At 41.1% G+C, this 19,063-nt stretch overlaps 1 protein-coding gene across 1 annotated transcript in view; it reads right to left on the bottom strand.

Moving 5' to 3' along the window:
• DOCK2 (dedicator of cytokinesis 2) overlaps window positions 1–19,063 on the bottom strand; it is a 397,545-nt gene that overhangs the window by 304,830 nt on the left and 73,652 nt on the right. The gene's annotated exons all lie outside the window — the stretch shown is intronic.

Consider the following 19,063-nt stretch of genomic DNA (forward strand, 5'->3'; position numbering starts at 1 on the left):
CAATGCTTTGCACCACCTCTTCCATGCAGGTACATAAAGCCTCAGCCTAAAACGGAGATGCCAACGTCAAGCCAGCAGCCCAGGGGAGCAGAATCTAACCAAAGCATCGTCAAACTTGGAAAGCCAGCAGGAAGATTTACTGTAGAACCCAGGAATGGTGGGTCTCCTGGCACACCAGCCCCATTTTGTTTTCTACCCCTTGGCCATTTCTGGCTCCTCTGAGCCACGTTTACAGGCATCCTCCTGATTTCTTCCCTACCTCTTTAAGGCAATACAGAAGTTTAGGTAAGACTGTGGTTCCAAACTCTGCTCTGACTCTTATCAGTTGGGTGGCTTTGGGTAAGTTTTTTAGTCTCTCTAAGGCTCAATTTTCTCATTAGTAAAATGATATTCCCCCATAAGGTGGATCTACATGCAAATAATGCATGTAAAGCAACTAGCATAGTGCCTAGCACATAGTAAACACTACATAAATGCTAGCTATTGTTATATACTACCATAATTTTCTTCTAGAGCCACCCATTTTTGTTTCCTAAGCAGTAAGAAGGAAAAAAAAATCAGTATCTTCATAAAGACAAATACAATTTATTGAGCACCTACTGTGTACCAGGCACTGCAGGGGAGATAAATATGAGTAGACCTAAAACCCATTCCCAGAGAAATCATGAGGCAGGCCAGCAGGTAAATTATATATTGCCACATAGTGAGAATAGTTGGGTAATAAAAGTTTAATATTATTATCCAGCACTTCCTAAGGGTCAGGCAGTGTGCTAAATTCTTTGCACGGATTAGTTCACTTGGTACAGATGATTATTATTCACATTTTACACATAAGAAAAGGAAAAGACATTAATGAGGCCTGAACCAGGGGAACAGAAGAGCAGAGGAGGAAACAAGGGCTCTAGTGGACACTGACCAGTTACCACCTACCTGGTAGCACCTCTGCCCTCAGCAGGCCCCCCTCACAATCTGTCCTCCCTCCTTCCTGCCTCCCCAGCATTCCCATAAATACCCTGCAGAATTAGACCTGGGCCCCAACTTCCCTTTGTCTCCCTTACCTGGTCACATTTTACCTAAATTTGCTCTTGGCGAGACACATACCTGACTCATTTCAGAAGTGCCTTGGAGCAAGTCCAGATTAATCGGGAGATTTTTAAAATGAAAAATCTATTTTAAATGTCTCTATGATCTGACATGGAAATGAGCAAAATTACTCAACAATAATGTCATGCTACGCCATTCTGCTACTTTGCCACACAAGTCAAGATACTTGTCTGCCCCCAAATGTGATGCCAAGTACTGAAGGAATACTATGGAAGGGAGGCCACTTATATAGTGAATATCCATAATGAATGCTGTACACTCCACACATTAAAGCAGACTATCACAGTGACTGAGGCCTCCCTGTGTGAATACTTCATTCTTCACCATCACTACTTAACTTGCCTGCTTTCTCCACTAGAGTATAAGCTCCACGCAGGCAGAGTCAAGGCTATCTCAGTCATAATATCCCCATGTCTATGTAGCAATAGGCTTGGAACATCAAAAGGGGGTTATAAACAAATGTATCAACTAATGATAAAGTATTAAATGAATGAATTTCAGCACCTTTGATGTCGTCATACAGAAGTGTCTTATGAATGCAGAACTCCTAACAATTCAGCTATTTCTAATGATATCTGAACTAGATAGTATTAATGTTCATCTTCAGCGATGTAGCCTTATTATTCTTACCTTGACTATTAAGACCACTACTAATAGCTGCTACTTACCAAGAATTTGCCAGGTACCAGGCACTATGTTAACTGCACAAGGTCACCCAACTTGTAAAAGGCAATGTCAAAATTTCAGCCTGAGTGTATCGGGCTCCAAATTTCACTCTTAACCACTGGGCTATCCTACCTCCACAGAACAGAGCAAAGTAATAGCCAATTTCCAAGAACTGGTACAAGTCAGGGTGGGTAGAAAAGCATTATTTGCCCAGGGGATGATGTTACAGGGCTATCCAGAGAAGCTAAATGCCTGCTCTAACCTTTTTCTGTTCAAGCTCTAAATCCAAGGTGACTTGGCTGGTTTTCCTATCTTCGAGCCAATAATTTGCTCTATTAGAGTAGGTGTAAATTAGTGACTTTACAAAAAGAGCCATTAAGCCATTCGTGGTTTCAGAGGAGTGATTACTTGGGAAAATCACAACATTCTAAGACCAAACCTACCTGTCTCTCTGCCTCTCTCTCTGTCTCTCCCTTTCCTTTTCTCTCTCCCTTCCTCTCTTTCTCCCTCTCTCTCTTCCTTCTCTCCACTCCCCCTCTTTTTTTTCTCACACCCTACTCCAACCTTGGATGAAGAATAATTGTAGCCTAACCAGTGCCTGAGTCTGTCTGAAAAATCATCCTCGCGTTTATTGATCCTATTTACAGAAAGAAACACTTGAGTGCACTCAACAGGTACATTTAAGTCAAAGCAATAGGGCTGGAAAGGATTCATGAAAGAGAGGGCCGCTTTCCTGATACACTTCTTTCCTTAATGGTCATTGTAACCATTCTGACCCCTTCCTCCATCACCAAGGTCTACAGATCCAAAAGGAACCCAGAATTGCAGATTAAGACAAGGAATTTTGGTCCAATGAGTAGGCAGTGGCCAGAGAAATTCTCTTTTGAATGGTAACAAACCTGAAGCATAAGGCATTATTCTGTTACAAGAGAAAGAGCAGAGCCAGGATAGATAGGATAGTCCCTTAGTAGCAAGGAAGGGTTACAACTTTGCCTGTGGTGGCCAGAGTCTTCGATGCAGACTTCCTTTAATTGAATGAAACAGCTGAGAGGCAGAGGGCTCAGACCAGTTCCTGGTGCTAACCCTTTTGTCAATGACCAAAATTATTTCTCCTAGAGTTTTTATTTTTCTAGCATCTGACATTTGAGGAGGAATCCCCCCACCCTTAGGCTCACTGCAAAGAAGTTTCAGTAAACAGTCTTCCCTCTTGTAAATCACCCCAGGGAAGAATGATTTGCCCAGGAGAGAACAAAGGACAAACTCAACATGTGGGGATCCTATTTTGAAAAATGTCTAGGATGAACCTACAAAAATCAATGCACTCACTGAAGAAAAACTGTCTCAGGTGGAAGTGTAAACAGCTTAAACAAACAAACAAACAAAAAATAGAAGTTAACAATATGGAAGAAATGAAAGAAAACAATCCATCCAAAACATTCACTTTACTTTAAAATATGGCAATCCCATGCAATAAATTAATAGTAAGTAGGTAATAAGACGCAGCCAAAAGCCTTGAAAGGAACTCTAAGTTACGAATAGAGTGTGATGTGTGCCCCAGCCGTCCTTCATTCTACTGAGAGGAGCTTCAGCCTTTATGTAATTTGGCAAGAACTCAGTTGCATAATTCTGCACTTAAGTAAATTTCTCCATTAGCATGAAAAATGGTATTCAGGGGTTTTCTCTCAATATAATTAGAAATTGAGTGCTCCCAGAACAATGCTCCTAAAGAGAAACACACACACACACTTCCTCCCACCGACCCCCACCCTTTCCATGGTTCCAAGACGTAGAGAGAGAAATATAGATTGCATCATTTACTTGAAGGAGACGCTAATATTCAGTAGAGTCCTTCCAGCATTTTCTTTTTAGGCCCAGTTGCTCTAAAAGTTCAGGTACCGAGAAGAAATGAGGTTTTGACCGCTTCTCTGACCATTTCTTCCTTTAGTTTTTTAATAACCTAGGAAGTGTCCATGATATCATAAATGATAACAGAAAAAAATAAGTTGCAGAATGATTACACATGCACACACACATACACACCCCTAATAAAAATCTGCAAACCTATACACAAATTGATAATTTTGTTATCTCCTAGAAGAGAGATTGTGTATGTCAATGGTCCCCTGATATACTTCTGTGTTATATTGTGATTTTTAAACAAGTAAATGTTACATTTAATTTTCAAAAGAGATATCTACTCTTCCTTTGGGGTGAATGTTTCTTGCCTTCCAGCTCCTTTCTACAGCAATCTTTTTCCCCAAAGTCTTTCCTGAATTCTCTTATTCTCACTGCGGAAAGTAGGGCTGCAGCCAGGGGATCTAGCTCAAGGTCAGACAACTAAAGGCAGTTTCCCCTCTACACTTAGAGAATCTAAATGCTGATTTTTCACCTACCTCCTGGTTCCTGGCATGGACTGCAGCTTGAGAGACAACTGCCCAAGAAATGTCAAGTTATTATTACTTTAAACCGTGGTCATGCTAGGAGCATCTGACCTTCGACCTTTCAGTCTTGTGGCTTTCAGAGAAAGATAATGAACCTCAGGTTTTTTGCTCCGTTCCACTGAGAGCCTTGACATTTGGTATGTGGAGTTAAATAGAATTTTTAACATTTTCCTTATTAATGGTGCTGGGTTTTAAAATACATATGCAGTAAAATTCTTTTGTTTTGAAATCCAGGAATACCTGAGGAAGGGTCAAATTCAAATGTCTCCGGTTTGCATTATGAAGACCTCATTTGAGTAGTATAATGCTTGAGAGCCAGGCAAGCCATCAGCAGAGAGGAGTGCCACAGAAAGAACAGTGGTCTGGGTCTGAGGATTGGGCTCTAAACCAGACTCTAGCAGTAATGTGTGTTGTGATTGTTAGAAGGTTACTTTGCTCTGGGAGTTGTTTCCCTCATCAATAAGTGGACTACACTACTATTGAGGGAAATCTCCAGGATTCTTCACTAGCTTCTGTGGTCAGAGTCAGGGTACTTCGATCATCCAAGACCAAGCCTGTTCACCCTGCATATTCACCAGCATGGCATATGTTCCCATAGGCACTCAAGTCAGAGCCTGGGGCAAGTAGTGATGGATCATGATGGATCTCTTCACCTGCCAGCTCTCAGTTGGTCATCAGGTCCCATTAATTCCACCTCCCAAAGCCATTTTCTCCCAGCTTTATTGAGATATAATGGACATATAACATTATGTAAGTTTAAGTTGTCCAACCTAATGGCTTGATACATGTATATATTGCAAAATGATCACCATAATGTTAGTTGACACATCTATCACTTCACATAATTACAATTGTGTAAGACCTCCTTTCTTAGCAATGTCCAAGTATGTCATACTTGTTAACTAGAGTAACCAAAGCCACTTGCTACCCTCCAGCTTTATGGCCACCACCTTTCATTATCAACTCAAGGGGTTAAAAGAGGAACCAAGTTTCAGAGCCCAGCATGCATGAAACAGGTACATAATGTGTTGATGCTGAATATAAGGAAGAATAAATGCTGAGTGAAAGGCCTTTCAGAAGTTGTAGACACTAACAGCAATTCTTTTTTAAAAAAAAGTCAAGATATACCTATATGTCATGAAAAGCTATTTACCATCTCTAGAATTCCAGATCCTGACATGACCTGTGATTTAGAATGGCAACTGTGATACGTATTTGGGTGTCAATTTTTATTTCTTTAATAAATTCCTTCGTAGCACAGTGATTGGAAGATAGTAGGACCTTAGAAAATATTCATGTGTGTGTGTGTGTGTGTGTGTGTGTGTGTGTGTGTGTGTGTATGATCATACTTGAAACACAGACTACATGGGCAATGAGAATCTTAAGAGATTTGACTTAGTTTGAAAATATAGGAACAGGTTCCCTGAGGAAGCAATGCTTTAGGTAACCCAGGAGACGAGATAAAAGAAAACTAGAAGAGAAGGAGAGGGAAGGGCAGTCCATTTCCAAGAAAGCAAGTGCATGCGTCCCGCAGCAGAAGAGAGCGGAGTGGGTCAGAGGGACTGAATGAAGACCAATAAATCCAGAGTGGAGGAAATCTGGGTAAGTTAGGAGAAAGGAGACAGGTGGGGAGCAAAAGCCAATCCAGTCCCATAGACCCTTTCAGGGCACATGCAATTTTGTCTTCATCTTTAGAGCAATGAGAAGAAATTAGAGGATTTCAAGGAGGTGAGCATCCAGGTCAGATTTGAACTGTGGAAAGATCATTCTAACTGCAGTAAAGTTTAAAGACTTCCATTTCCAACAGTGTGCTGGACAAAACGCCCTGGAAAACCTCTCAATAAAAATGACTACCAAAGCTGGATTTTCAAAACGAGTTGGCAAACTATCAGAAAAGTAAAGAAACCACAGAGGAGAAACACTAAGCAAAAAGGAGATTCTGGGTACTTACAGAGCAATAAAGCCAACTTCTGCCCCCAATACATTTGCTCAACCTTAGTGGCTTTAAACCTCCACTCAGATGGTTGTTTGGGGAATAGAAGGAATGAGATCAATCCTAGGGCCTGCTTACTGGAGACCTTTGCATAAAGCTGGTATCTCAAACTGTTATGCTTTCTTATAAAGGAGGGTAAGAAGTAAATCTATTGCCTAAACGGGAGCAGTGAGGAAACTACCCACTCCTCAGTACTGGATAGAAAAGGAAAACACATCTCCATTGAGATTTCTGAACCATGAGGCAGTCTTCACCTGGATTTTGTTTTGTTCATGTTTTTGTTTTTCTGTATTCATGTTCCTTGCTTGGATCTACAAACAGATATTTTAACTTAAAGTGGTCTCTGGTTGCTAATACACCCATTTTCTTTGGAGGAAAATAAAACTTTTATTTCAAAACTAAAAACAACTATAGAACAACTGATAAAATTCTAAAGAAAGTCAGCTTTAAAATATAATAATAACAACAAAATGCCCAGGAATCATGATCATCCTAAATGGAGACAGCAAAATCAGACATACAAAGACTCATCCTACTGAAATTATAAAGAATTACAATTCAAAAAATATAAAATCTCAAATTTAATATGCTTCAAAATAGAAAAAAAGATGCTTAAAATGTGATTAAGAAAAAATTATAAAAATGAAAAATTGTATTTGAATAAGAACTAAATGGAATCTCTGAAAATAGCCCACTAATTAAAATTAAAAACCCAGTCAATGAGTTAAATGGCATATTAGACATAGCTTAGAGAGAAAATGGTGAACCAAAAAGCAGGTTCAAAGAAGTTAACCAGAATGAACCCCCCAAAACAAAAAGAAATGATAGAATATATGAGAGTTTATGAGACATGGAAATATTAGGTCTAACATATATTAGTTGACATTTCAGAAAAATAATGGGATATATGGGAAAGACGCAAATATTAAAAAGAATAATTGGAGCACCTGGATGGTGCAGTTGGTTAAGCATCCAACTCTTGGTTTCCACTCAGGTCATGATCACAGGGTCGTGAGGCTAAGCCTAATATCAGTCTCTGTGCTCAGTGTGGTATACATTTAAGACTCTCTCTCTCCCTCTCCCTCTTCCTCTCCTGCTAGCACACATGTACTCTCTCTAAAATAAATAAATAAATCTTTTTTTTTTTTAAAGAATAATGAGGGACACTTGGGTGGCTCAGCGGTTGAGCATCTGCCTTTAGCTCAGGATGTGATCCCAGGATCCGGGATTGAGTCCCACATTGAGCTTCTTCCTCTGCCTGTGTCTCTGCCTCTCTCTCTCTCTCTCTCTCCTCTCTCTCTGTCTCTCATGAATAAATAAATATTAAAAAAAATAATGAGTGGGAATTTTTTTTTTTTGGTGGTGGGGTAGTGTGGGGTGGGGTGAGGAACTCCAGATTCAGGAAAACAAACTTCTAGCTGTATAAACAAACTCATTCCTAAGTAAATCATGGTAAGTTTAATTAATCTGATTTTATTCTAAAGCTGGGAAGAAGTTTTCCTGGATGTACACCTCTAGTTTGTTTTTGTTTTGTTTTGTTTTGTTTTGGGGTTTTGTTGTTGTTGTTGTTGTTGTTGTTTACCTGTTAATTTTAGCCTTCAGGCTTACTGTTGCTCCTATATAGGCTTTCTGGTCTCTTCTCTCTGGTGGCATTTAAGATCACCTCTCTTTCTTTGACAGGGAGAGGGAATTGAGTAAAAGGAGGTGCAGGCCAATCTTTAGGACCTCTGAAGAGTCTGAGAAGTATGAAGAATATGAAAGAGTTCTGTATTATAGATGCCAAGACAGAAGTATTTTGGAAAAGACAGGTCAGCAGTAATAAAATGCTGGCTCATGCTATTTGGGATATCCTTAATTGTTGTCACAGTAGTATTATCATCTGTGACTTATTCACAAAATATATTTGATTATGGGCAAGTTCTTCATTTTTCTCGCTCCTGTGGTATCCAAAACCAGTGGCTCTTCCCTCCCCCCGCCGAACGCCCATCTGATAGAAAATCAGGAAGTAATAATTAATGATACTATTTAGCCCAGAAAATTGTGATTTGGAAGAACATCCCTCTGAGAAGAAGTTCATCCGCACGAGTATGCATCTATACATAGTGTACTCTGATGATCAAACTGAATGACTTATATTATCTGCTGCTTTGGGTCATATGGGTCTTTAGACTTATAAATTAACAAATAATTGAGAAGGGACTATAATCATGTACTTAAAAAATATTCAAAATTGCAAACCAAAAATTCCTGGTGGCTGAAATAGATATATGGCTTTGAAAAGCTGTAAATGTTGTGATTATAAGACAATGATGCTTAGCAGAGTTGAGAGATTGCAGGAGAAACTAAAGGAGCTCCTCAATGATCTGAGGAGCACAGCCTGTGTCTGTCCTCAATCTAATTAGAAATTGGGCAATAACTATCACACGTGTCTTACAGGAGGCAACTAAAGAAGCTAGTGGGAATATGAAACACACACTTTTTAATTTTAAATACAGAATTACTATAATCTAAAACACAAATGCTTTGCAGGACAATATGCACTCTGTTTGAACTCAGAGCCCTTCACTCCTATCAGGGGCTGCGTAATTAACACAGGAGTGAACAATTGTATCCCTTCCCATTGAGCTGTTCAGTTTAGGTACCACTGATCAGGCACAGCTCCTTGTACAGCTACCTCTAAATGCAGCCTCAGTGTCCACTTCAACACAAATCCAGACAGCAACCACCAACCCATTCTGGTGACACATGACACCAACCTTTCTCTCCAGTTGAGTGCGCACTGTTTGGCATTCTAACATTTCCAGTAAAATGCCTGCAGGGGCCTTGGCTACATGCTGAGAATAAATCCTGCACAGCAGGTCCTGCCAGTCTCTCCATATCCACCTTCCTCCTATTCTCCCCTTTGTTCACTATCCTTCAGCCACGCTAGTCTTCTCTAACTTTCTGGAAAACCTCAAGCTCTTTCTTATTCAAGAGCACCTGCTCAGAGTTTTCCTCCGTGAAGGACCTTTCCTTCTATCCCTTGCATGGCTGGTTCATTAGCATCTTTCATACCTCAGTTGAAATGTCACTTCTTCAGAATCCACACAATGAATAACACTGTGAGCTAATCCCAACATTCGATGAAGAAACTAAGGCGGAGGTTAGGTCATTCGCACAAGGGTACACAGGTAGGTAGTCACTGGGATTCTTTACCACTATACTGTGCTATACAGGTACCATGTATCTCAACTATTTGCTTATTTCCCTTATGGGCATTTAGTATGGTTTGCAACTACATGGTGTATTTTTTTGCATTTTTTTTTTGTCTCCCTCAGTACTATAGAAGGGCAGAATGAGGACTGGGCTACATCTGTCTTGTTCACTGCAGTAACATAGCATAGAACTTGATCAAATAGTAAAACTCAAAAATATTTGATGAATCAATGAACTGGATTGAATTGAATTAATGTGTCTTTGCAGTCAGCTGCATTAGGAGAGTAGATCTGAGAGACAGACTAGTTGGAGACTTGAAGAACAGTGACCATCTATGTCTCAGAACTAAGTCTACTTTAATTTTCCATCCACCCCAAATAAGCAGCCACACAATAAGCAGCTACCCGGAGAACTGAGCAATATATTATTTCCTATTAAGGAAACAAATTCTACTTTGAGGTGATACTGCCTCACATGCATTTGAGGTGGATCAACAAGCCCACCCAGTCACCCTGATTCAGTTCAGCATCCCTGACAATTATGTTAGCTTGGTGTATTTCACCCCTCTGGCAAACTAGACCCTTTATTATCTTGCATGTTCATATTTAGTTACAGGGGATTTGCGAACACATTTCCTAAATCTACATATTTATTTAGTAAATTGATCTCTCGCCCAAGTCATTCTCTGAGGAACTGTCAGCCTTAGCATTTGACAGAAACAGGCTTTTTTTTTTTTTACACAAAGGCAAGGATTCAGCCAGCAAGAAAGCTTCTAGATGTCCAAGGAGGAGTTAACAAGGAAAGGAAATTGTCTATTGCTTCAACCGGGAAGAATGAATATCTTGTGTCATCCATGGCTTTTCCCTTAACTGTCTACAGCGTAGATAGTCTTGTTCTGCAAAATTAAGCCATTTAAAGGGACAATGGAAGCAGACAGCCCGCGTCTTACACTTTGCTGTGAGCAAAGTATGAGATCAGCCCCTAGTAGGAAACAGTTTACTCAGCCTCTGAAGCATCAGCAGGGGGAAGCCAATCTGGGATTACACCCTGGCCAAGGACACTCTGCAGTGTAGGTAATTCACGTGAAGAGGATGGGAAATCGATAGCAATTCAAAGTCCTGTTCCCACTGCCCCTTTAAGGTCTCCAACTGGTTATTAGGAAAGATGCTAAGCCCTGGAGAAAGGCTGGCTAATTCACCAAAGACCTCCTCACTGCAAAATATCTTGCCTCTGATCAGTTTTCAGTTGTCACGACTTGACTTTGCTGTGGCCTGCGGAGGGTGCTGACACTTCCTCCTCGAAATGCTCTCTTTTCTGGCTCCTGGAATGCTGGTCTTCCCGCTTTCCCTCAGTGTTCCTGATCAGCCTTCCCTGGGGCTCTCCCCTCATCCATCCCTTCAACACGCTAATCTCCTGGGTTTCACCCTGAGTTTTATATCATTGCTCACCTTGTGCTATAGCTTCAAATACAATACTTTTTTGGATCAATCACTACCAAAACTTTGCTTCTGTTCTTTACTCTCCTGAACTCCAGATTTGTATCTAACTACCTGCTATACATTTCTATTGGACTATGCCAATAAACATTTCAAATTTTACCAAAACATATCATCTTCCCCTCAAAATTTCTCCTCCCCTGTATTCATCATGCTGATGAGTAATGTCTAAGGAAACGGGTCGCAAAGCTCAACTTCAGATCAGCTGATCCTGCCCTCTCCCCTAGCTGCACTCCCACCCACATTCCATCCTGCCATTTATACACCTTGTAGTCTTCCACCCTTCTCCCACCCACTATGACTGCCTTAGCTCAAGTCTTCTTGCCTGGATCACTGCAACTGCTTCATTATTAACCTCCTGCCTCCCTTCCTCTATACTACCTTCCACACACTCATCTTTCTTCCTCAGTGATCTTTTTAAAACATGAATCTGAATCATGGAGATCCCTTGCTTGCTTGCTTGCTTGATTTATTTTTAATTTTTATTTTTGTATTTGAGACAGAGAGCAGGGCAGAGGTAGAAAGAGGTAGAGAATCTTTTTTTTTTCTAAGGTTTTATTTATTTATTCATGAGAGACACACACACAGAGAGGCAGACACAGGCAGAGGGAGAAGCAGGCTCCATGCAGGGAGCCTGATGCAGGACTCGATCCCGGGACTCCAGGATCACGCCCTGGGCCAAAGGCGGCACTAAACTGCTGAGCCACCCAGGCACCCTGAGGCAGAGAATCTTAAGCAAGCTCCATGCCCAGCATAGAGATTGATGTGGGGCTCAATGACATGACCCTGAGATCATGACATGAGCCAAAACCAAGAGTCGGACATTTAACTAACTGAGCCACCCAGGCTCCCTTGTAGATCCTCTGCCTTAGAACTTCAATGGCCGCCACTGCCAAAAGCAGGGGTTTCCAAACTGCTCCATGAGGAAAAAAATTCTAGCATGATTCTCAGCAGATGCTTATTTATAAATTATATCCAAGTATTATTCTAAATCACATTTATAAAGTTTAATTTCTTCCTCTTGGAATGAAATTAAGGAATTTTCATCTTTTTGCCTCATTCCAATGGATGAGTCTGTCCCCCCACTGGGGTGCTCACTCTGCTCTGAGGATGGAGGGCAGCATTTATGCTGATTTCCCCTGGCAGAGAGAATGGCACCACACTCCTTGGTCAGGCATACCAGGTGTTCATAGTCCAACTACAACCTACCTCGTCAGGTGCATTGTCCCCACTCTTCCACCAGGACATATTCACCCACTAGTCCCTCTGCCCCATAGACATGCTATTCACGGGCATACCATAGCACAAAGAACCTAGGCTTTGATGGTGCATCCCTCTCTGCTAACATCTAGCTGTATAACCTAGAGTCACTTTCTGTATCTTTCTGGGCCCCAGTTTCCTCTTCTGCCAAACAAACATCAGAATACCACTACTTCCCAGGGTTCCTGTGAATATGAAGTGAGGCAGAGTAAAAAAGTGATATAGGGCCAAGCACAGAGGAGAGGCTTAATAAATGGTACCCTGGAGTAGTAGGAACAATGGGGAGCTGGGTTCCACACGTTATTCCCTCTGCTCGGAATTTGTGATTCTTCTCTCTTTCAACATTTAGTTTAAAGTATCACTTCATCCGAGAAGAATTACTGATCCTCCTGAGGTGGAGTCGGTCATTTAAACCTGTCTGTTTCCTGAGCCTCAATGGCATCATGCCATGGATCATTGCTTATTCCAGGGAACTGTGATTTGATTGCTGGGATGCATATCTATCATCCCCACAGCATTGCTGCTACTTGAGGAAGCCTTATTAATTTCAGAGTCCCCAGTACTTACAGTGCCTAGCACATAATAGGTACCCAATGAATGTTTATTAATATTTCTATACACAAAGGGAAAAGAGGAGTATTTAAAATGCATACATATGCACAATTTCATGTTACAATGACAGCTACTTACTTCCTGCTTTACAAAGCATTTACACATATGTTTGTAATAAACAAGCTGTTAGATCCCCCTCAGCATTGTAGCAACTCATAAAATAGATAATAAATTAAAGAGAAGTGACTGTTTGACAGTATCCCTTTGATGACAGTTTTCTTTTCCACCCTGATCTAATGTCAAGTTAATGTTATCATAAAATAATTCCATTAACTGCAATTGTGCAGTTTACTGAGCCATTACTGTCATCAAAAAGTGAAATTATATTCAACACCGAAAACAGAGGCTTACATAGGAATAAATGGCATTAACATGCAAACAAATTATATGCAGGAGAAATAGGAATAGCAATGTGACGGGCATTCCAGCCCATGCTCCGCATAAACAGATGATTACATTTAAATATTTATTCATACATGAACAATGAAAACAAATCACATTGGCAAGTGCCTTTGAGTTAAATTCATATTTGTTTAAAAAGGCAGACTCCAGGCTACATTAGGCCTGGCTGAGCTTCATTCAGACAGTCTTGCTGCCTAACGTATGCATGACCAGGAAGGTGAACTAGTATATAATATTTACATAAGAAGAAATTGAACTGGTGGGGAGGCGAGGTGGAAGCTGAGAGGGGAGGTAGGCAGAATAATGCAAGATGCAAAATAAAAAGGAAGAGAGAGCATCAGAGAACATCAGAGAACATCTGATCACCTGATACTGAAAGCAAGCAGAGGGCAGCCTTGGTGGCACAGTGGTTTAGCACCAACTGCAGCCAGGGGTGTGATCCTCAAGACCCGGGATCGAGTCCCACATCGGGCTCCCAGCGTGGAGCCTGCTTCTCCCTCTGCCTGTGTCTCTGCCTCTCTCTCTCTCTCTCTCTCTCTTTCTGTGTCTCAATAAATAAATAAAATCTTTAAAAAAAAGAAAGAAAGAAAGCAGAGAAAGAGAAAGGGCAATGATGTCTGGCCCTGGATGAAGTGAGCCAGACTGGGGGTGTCCACCGGAGGTGTGAACCGTGCTCCTTGAATGCCTATTTGATGGAGTGGAGGCCCCAGCGCAGATGAATGGTGCTGTGCACACCACGGCCATCCTTCCTGGCTCCCAGGTGAGGGCTGGGGAACAGGATGACTCCTGAGACCCTGCAGCTCCTACCAGTGTGTTAGTACATCTCTTTCCCTGATTAATGACTCCTTTAAGGAGTGTGAGTTACCTGGGCTGGCCCTATGTCAGTTCTTTCTTCATTCCTTGAGAAGATACGAGGATAAAGTCATGGTTGCTTAGATCGCTTTGTCAAAATGGCAAGGACTTCTTTCCTGACAACTTCTGTTCCAAGTCATCTTGTTTCTGTTGAAGTCCTACTGTGTTTAGAATAATAGTACCTAAACCCATGCAGTCTGTGCCTCTCTGCAGCTCTGACAATAGTCAGCAAGTTGATCCTTCCAGGAGGAGCTATTTTAACTCAGGACAGCTCCCCATCTTGGCCAAACACACTTTACATATTTGCATGGTCCCCAAAAAGTTCTGCTTCTTTTTTTCTCTTTTTTTTTTAAAGATTTTATTTATTTATTCATGAGAGACACACAGAGAGAGAGGCAGAGACACAGGCAGAGGGAGAAGTAGGCTCCATGCAGGGAGCCCGACGTGGGACTCAATCCTCGGTCTCTAGGATCACGCCCTGGGTTGAAAATGAAAAGTTCTGGTTCTTAAATTTGCTTAGTCAAATGAAGTAGAATGTGAAGCCTCACTCTGCTAATTCTTAGCTTTGTGACCTTTAAGTTTGAATCAAAACCTCAGCTTCCTTATCTAAGAAAGGGGGATAGAGGGCAGCTCTGGTGGCTCAGTGGTTTAGTGCCGCCTTCAGCCTGGGGTGTGATCCTGGAGACCCAGGATTGAGTCCCGCATCGGGCTCCCTGCATGGAGCCTGCTTCTCCCTCTGCCTGTGTCTCTGCCTCTCTCTGTCTCTCTGTGTCTCTCATGAATAAATAAATAAAAAATCTTAAAAAAAAAAAGAAAGGAGGATAGAAATAGTGTCCCACTTCACACCGAATAAATATCAATACCTGCCATGTGCTGTTCTCGGTACAAAACAAAGATAGGAGCTTTGAAGGTGACATTCTAGCAGGGAGATGGCAGTAAACAAAAGTATAATTAATTATTGTCTAGTATGTTAACATGTGACTATTTCTATGAGGAGGGAAAAAAGACCAAAAACAGAGTGAAAGGGAGGGGAATCAGAAGTTGCAATTTTCCATAGGGTAGTGAAGGAAACATTTGAGTGAGGATGTAGAGGAGAGGGAGTGAGCAAGCAGATATGGAGGGAAAGGTGCCCAGCCCCTATGTCAGGAGCTTGAGCCACTGCAAGGAGGTCTGTGTGGCTGGCACAGAGTAAATGAAGACTCAGATGAGATGAAGTGGGAAGATGAGGCTCTCCATAGGATTTTTCTGATGACTAATGGAGATGAAATGCACTTAGCAGGAAATAATCACCATGGCCGTGGCTACTTGCTCTGTGACAGGCACTATGCTAAGTGTCTGACATCCATTAGCTCATTCAGTCGGCATCACAACCTGAAAGGGCTTTTATTTTTACCTACATGCTTATTTTACATATGAGTAAACTGAGCTTTAGGCAGGCAAAATAATCTGCCTAAGGTCATAGACATTGGTAAGTGGTAGTGGTAGGATTCCAGTGCAGAACTCAAACCCAAGTAGCTAGCTCCAAAGACAGTGCCTTTAACCACTGACTGACTGCCTTTCATAAGCAAAGGGAGTGGGGATGAGGGAGGTAAAGAAGAAATATGTGGATGGAAGAGCAGCCCCAAGAGACTGGAAGGACACAGAGGAGGAGGAAACAAGAACTGAATAAGCAGGTCCTTAACAAGAGCAGGAAGCATGATACAAAGGAAACACAGGCAGTACGATCAGGTTGCAGAGAGCTGGGTACATGGCTATTTGGGCCCAAGGGGCCTGATCACACACACAACAGACACAAGCAGGGGCCAGCCAATGGGCCAGCAACAGACCAAGGGGAATTCATGGAGCTGTAAAAGTCCCTACATTGTGATCCTCAAAAAGCAGACACCTGGTAAACATATCCCTTCCTCGTTAAAAACAAACAAACAAGTGAGCAAACAAAAACAACAAGAAAGGTTTAGGATAGCATGAACAGTAAGTCAAATTTTAATCATGGACCAAGATACCATCTATTAATTGATATTTGAGTTTTTGAAACAAGTACCTTTGCTGTCTTGACTACGTAAAAACATGGTACCAGGTAACATTTATTATGTTTATGAAATTAAGTACCAGGTACTACATGGATAACTTTGTACATGTAATCTCATTTCATCATCAAATCACTAAGATCTGGTTTATCCCCATTTATGGATAAGGAAACTGAGGCTCAGATAGGCCAGGTCACTCACTCAGCTGAGCACAGGGACAAACATACAACTCCCTCCCAGGTCTGTCTAGTGTGAACACTGATCAACAATGAGCCAACACTGACCAGCCCAACATGAACATAATCATTATTCCACATTTCCCCCTGTACTTGAGCCTATGGCAGCATTAGGATTTTTTAAGGAACATAGACAAGGGGGAGCAAATCCCACTAGAGTGCCATGCTCTAGACTTTCTCTCTTTTAGAGAGCCATCCTTACAGAAGGGCTGCAGCCTTGTTTCTATGTGCCTGGCCAGCAGGAAGGGAAGCTTTTCAGCATGGTGACTCAGGAAAGTGCAGGCTGCTCTGAACTCTGAGTAATTCCACAGCTCAGAAATCTTGGGGATCAGCTCAGCTGGCTGTCTGAGCTTCAGGATAAAAGAAACTGCAAGGAATTTTATAAAGAAGTTCAATGCCTAAAAGATTATCACTTCAGTTCTTTCCAACCATTTCTCAGTATGCTCTATTTCTCCCAGAGGCTCAGTCATTCTAGGGAAGCCTAATAGATACTGGTCATATTGATGACTACTGAGCATCTTCTGGACACACTTCCTAAAATTTAGGAATTTCCCATGTTTTTAAGCCTGTCTCCCTATGGCAAAAGCTTGAACCTGCTCTGCCAGCTTCCATTGCAACTATGGCACAGATATATGCTCAAAGACACCTGCCCCAGACTTTGACTCAGGAGCCAGTGACATAGAGAAGGGACAAGAAAATCACATTATTTGACTATGTGATAGAAATAAATAATCCTTAAGAAATCCAATCTTTCTCAACAACTTCTCTTCCTCTCTTTCTCAACCGCATCCTGCATATTGATACAGGATAATCCCTAGCCCTTGAAAATGTTCCTGTGCAGAATGTGCAAAGAAAAATGGCAAGGGAACAGCTAATGGGAGCTAGATCAGCTGAAATTATGCACATGAGGAAAGAAGACAAAGAAATAACAGGAAACAGCAACACAATACCAGACACAATAAGTCCCAAAAGCAATAATTATATTATGATTTCCCACCAGCTGGCTTAGAAATTGCAAACCTTCTATTTTCTAGTTTCCCAAATAAAATGCCTTCCCAGTATGGGGAAATACCTCCAACACTTCCCAATGTCCTTGATGCTGCTCTAAGAGTGCAAACCATTGATAAAGATTCTAAAATGAACAGGACACAGGAAAACTACCTTCCCTCAGCATGAGGTCTTAGATCTTTCTTGAAGGTCAGCCTACAGTTTGTTCATGAGAAAGTATTGAAGATTATCTTAAAGGCATCTCTTCTGACCAAATGCCTCTCTTAGCCTCAAAAGGCACCTTGTCCAATAGATATTTTATAAGTATCAATGATGTTCTATATGTGATGCTGGGGATACAGCAAGAAATAACAGAGCACCTCAGTACTCAAGAAGCCAAAAGTCACTTAGAGTTCCAGCAACACTGAATTTACACTGAATGAAGAGCTAGAGTTCTGCAGGATGACATGCCTTGAGGCAGAGAAGAAAACAAATATACAAACGCTCTTTGCTCCAGTGGAGGGAAGGAACAAAGACTAAGAGAGATAAGACAGGAAGAAAAGAAGGAAGGAAGGAAGGAAGGAAGGAAGGAAGGAAGGAAGGAAGGAAGGAAGGAAGGAAAGAAGGAACAGTAAGATAAATAAGCCAAAAGGAAGGAAGGAAGGAAAGAAGAAACAGTAAAATAAATAAGCCAAAAGAAAAAATTGGGCAGAAGATATGATAAATGAAGAATATATGTCCTTCTTGTTTTTTTTAAACACTTTATTTATTTTTATTTATTTATGATAGTCACAGAGAGAGAGAGAGAAGGGGGGGAGGCAGAGACACAGGCAGAGGGAGAAGCAGGCTCCATGCACCGGGAGCCCGACGTGGAATTCGATCCCGGGTCTCCAGGATCGCGCCCTGGGCCAAAGGCAGGCGCCAAACCGCTGCGCCACCCAGGGATCCCCTATATGTTCTTCTTGTAAATCTAAAGTTATCACTTGCAAGATGAGATAAGATATCCTTGCCTATTAATCTGGAATTATAATGTTTGAATCCTTGAACTCCTCCAAGAAACTCAACCCTTAGAAAGACACATTGGTTTTCAAATAATTGACAAATAACTCTGAAATATGTAGGAATACCCCTAAGACTTTAATACAGTCTCTACTTTGACTAACTGGCAAACCAGAAGAAACAGATGCTTCACTTTAAGAATAAGAGGGTTGATGGAAGGAGGTGGGTGGAAGATGGGCTAGATGGATGATGGATATTAAGGCTGGCATTTGCTATGAAGAGCACAAGGTGTTGTATGTAAGTGATGAATTGCTGAATTCTACTCCAGAAACCAATATTGTACTGTATCTTAACTGCCTGAAACTTAAATAATAAATAAATAAATAAATAAATAAATAAATAAATAAATAAATAATAAAATTAATTTTTTAGTAAGATTAAGTTTTAAAAAATTAAAAATTAACATTTAAAAAATGAATAATGCACATGACACGGTTCAAGACATTCATCTCCTTCTATTCTCACCTGAAATCTCAAAGAACGTTTTAGGAGAATCCAAAATGATTTATATTTCAAATGCCTTGTCGAGTATGAAACACTGTCACGATCAAAATAATGACTACAGACTTCTATTTTCTCTTGGGAAACCATCTTTCAAACTGAAGACATCTATACCTTAAGTGGCTGACCCGGCCCATGGCTCCAGAGGTGCACATGAAACTATAAGTACATAATCTGCATACTCATTTCCTTGGTCATAATGTTTAAAAACTTAGCACATGACCCCAAACAG

Source organism: Vulpes vulpes, chromosome 4 (assembly GCF_048418805.1).
Source record: "Vulpes vulpes isolate BD-2025 chromosome 4, VulVul3, whole genome shotgun sequence".
In the NCBI taxonomy this organism is placed as follows: domain Eukaryota; kingdom Metazoa; phylum Chordata; class Mammalia; order Carnivora; family Canidae; genus Vulpes; species Vulpes vulpes.